Here is a 3,306-nt window from a genome sequence, read left to right on the forward strand (position 1 = left end):
ATGGTGCTTGTTCACCCAGTTTCCAAAATGGAGGCTCTGCTGGACACCACACAGAGGCAAAAAGGGCTCACTCCACATAAAAGGAATCTCTCATTCTACACGACCCTGAATGGGAGGTACAGAACAAGCATCACATGCCTTTCTACCCCCATAAAGTCCTGGGGGGTTCTGAGTGGCAAAAAGCATGAACTGAGGATGTGCTGTGACAACTTCTCGTGTTTCTGTTATTAGCAATTCCTAGTTATCATCCAGCAGTCTATTCAGTGCCTCCAGCACATCAGTAGGCGCCAAATTTAATTCATCTAAAATAATCCAGTAGCCCCGTCTCATAGCATCAATAAGAACACCTAGGAGGAAATGAACATTGAGAATTAGTGTATAAATTACCCCAAAATTACAAAAGGTACTAAGAGCAAATTACAAAATTCTAGATTACTACTGAATTTCAAAGTGGTTGGTCTTGCCCTGAAACTGTCACACTGCACACCACATATGCTACTATTTACAGCACCAGCATCCCATAGGGTCATCAGTGTCTATCGTGGCATTCCACTTCAAATCCAGCTCCCTGCTAATGGTCTGGTAAAATCAACAGATGATGGATCAAGTCCTTGGGTTATTAACACACATGTGGGAAACCTCGAAGAAGTCTATGGCTCCTCCTGGATTTGACCATTCACTTGAAAAGCGAACCAGTGGATAAAGATACCCCTCTCTCTCTCTCTCTCTCTCTCTCTCTCTCTCTCTCTCTCTCTCTCTCTCTCTCTCTATCTCTTCTCTGTATAATTTTTAAAAAATAAACAAATTCCCGTTACATCCTCAAAGAGGAAGAACCAAGACACACAGGTGCCTCATTTCCAACTTCATTTTCCCTTGGCAGGCTGATTTCATTTAAATTATATTTTCTTTTTTTTAAGGATTTATTTTAAATATTTGAAAGGCAAAGTTAGAGGGAGACAAAGGTTTGTCTCCACTGTTTCACTCCCTAAAAACCAAAGCAGCTAGGGTTGGGCCAGAAAAAAGACCATAGCCAGATCCTCATTTGGTCTCCCACGTAAGTAGCAGGGGACCAAAAATTTGAGCCATCTTTCGTTACTTTTTCAGGCACATTACCAGGAAACTGGATCTGAGGTGGAAGAATTAAGACTCAAACCATTGCCGGATGCTATGCTAGCACCACAGAAAACAGCTTTACCGGCAACACCAGAACACCAAATCCTTTTTATCTATTCCCAAACTCTCTTTGTCTAATACTTACCCCATTCTTAACTCTATAGCAAATGAGGCAGAAGTTTGGCTGTTGTCTTTGAAAGTTGGCTCTCACCCTGTACACTGATAGCATGATCACTGTCAAACCCCTAAAAGCACCCATTAGCTAGGTGTAAGCCAGGGATAAAGAAAAGCAGTGGTTAAGGCAGAGGGAAGTGTGCCTCGACTAAAAAGGATGAAGAAGACTGCTTACTTAAGGAAAAGGTCCTAGAGAAAGAACACCTATAGCCACAGACTGGGTTATCAGCATACCTTCCTTAAAGACAAGCTTCCCGGAAGAGCTGGATGTGTAACAGCCTATGTATTCCTGAATATCCGTGTGTTCGTGGTTGTTAATCCGCACGCAGTGGTTGCCAGTAGCTGCAGCCAACCAGCGGATCAGGCTTGTTTTACCGACAAATGTCTCTCCCTGGATCAGTACAGGATAGGTTCTGCAAAGATTAGGCAATGAAGCAATTTTAAAAATGCATTTTCAGCAATGTGAAAAAAAGAAATGACATCATTTAGCATTGTCACAAAAGAGTATTTACGCAGACCTATGCACTAACAAGTTCATACGTAAAACTGCACCTATGGACAGTGCATCCAGCAAAGCATTGGTAAATTCTGGAAAATCATCCTTCACAGCAAAGCTCTCTGAAACCTAACGAAGGTCAATTTAACATGCCATCAATGACTATGCTTTTAGAAACTTCAAAACTTAGAAGAAAAGGCCCACACACCCTGCAGACACCACTCGGACGATATCTTTCAGGTTTAGCTTAACGGGAGACGTCAGAACGTAAGATTCATCAATTGTAGGCTCCTTGTCTCCCACTGAAATCCAGTAGCCTTCTACCTGAATAAGCCGACATCGTTTTGGCTCTGGAATAGGCAGAAAGACACAAGAGTTAGAGAAATAACTATACCCCCAGGACAACTTTGCCATTCTTTAAGAACCAATAGGGCCCAGTGGCGTGGCCTAGCGGCTAGAGTCCTCACCTTGAACGCGACGGGATCCCATATGGGCACCGGTCCTAACTCTGGCAGCTCCACTTCCCATCCAGCTCCCTGTTTGTGGCCTGGGAAAGCAGTCGAGGATGGCCCAGTGCTTTGGGATCCTGCACCTGTGTGGGAGACCTGGAGGAAGTTCCTGGCTCCTGGCTCAGGATTGGCACAGCACCGGCCGTTGTGCTCACTTGAGAAGTGAATCATCTAATGGACGATCTTCCTCTGTTTCTCCTCCTCTCTGTATATCTGACTTTGTAAAAATAAATAAATCTTTAAAAAAAGAACCAAAAAGAGGGAAAGAAATTGCCACAATGAATTCTACCATCTGGGTTCTTTCAAAATTATAGATCCAGCTATAAGGTATAGGTTTGAGTCATGACTGCATACCTGATCCCAGCTTGTGCCCACTAGGAGGCAGAAAAGGGTGGCTCAACTGATTCCTGCCACCGGTGTTGAAAGGTGTTGAAAGCCAAGATTGAGACCAAGTCTCCAGCCCTCAGTGTTTCACATTTGAGGAGCGTGTCCCTAGCAGACAGTAGATGTCCTCTCCCTAATTCTGCCTCTTTAATAAATACAAAAGAAGTCCAAATTTCAAAAACAAAAAATTATTCTGAGAAATAAAAACAAAATTACAATTACCGATTTTAAATTGGGATGAGGGCAAGTCAAAACTATGAAACAAATTGTGAATTAATTGTCACTGGAACTAGTTTAATGACCAACCAGGTTGGCAACTCACACCAAGCATTTTTTTTAATCAAAAACACATTTCATCTATATCACGCTTCCGATGGCGTGGGCAGTTGGAATGAGCAGCATGGGAGGTAATAAGTAATGACTCGGATGGTGAGGTCCCTGCCATACAAAGGGGAGACTTGGACTGCATTCCCAGCTCCAGGTTGTGGCCTGGCACAGCCCTAGCTATGGTGAGCGTTTGGGGAGCGAACCGGTCAAAGTGAAATTCTTCTCTCTACCTTTCAAATAAAATTTTTTGAGAAAAAAAAGCTGTCAAAGGGAGGAAGGATCCCTTTTCATTCCTAAAACTGA

At 43.1% G+C, this 3,306-nt stretch overlaps 1 long non-coding RNA gene across 1 annotated transcript; it reads right to left on the reverse strand.

Annotated features, from left to right (window-relative positions):
- Positions 1–241: 241 nt before the first annotated feature.
- Positions 242–2,121, reverse strand: LOC131480739 (uncharacterized). Its single transcript, XR_009245772.1, has 3 exons — positions 1,992–2,121; positions 1,522–1,700; positions 242–347 (listed from the first exon to the last, which is right to left on the reverse strand). It is a non-coding gene; the product is annotated as an uncharacterized LOC131480739 (long non-coding RNA).
- Between the last annotated feature and the right edge of the window lie 1,185 nt (positions 2,122–3,306).

The sequence above is a fragment of the Ochotona princeps genome, chromosome 7, assembly GCF_030435755.1.
Source record: "Ochotona princeps isolate mOchPri1 chromosome 7, mOchPri1.hap1, whole genome shotgun sequence".
Taxonomy (NCBI): Eukaryota; Metazoa; Chordata; class Mammalia; order Lagomorpha; family Ochotonidae; genus Ochotona; species Ochotona princeps.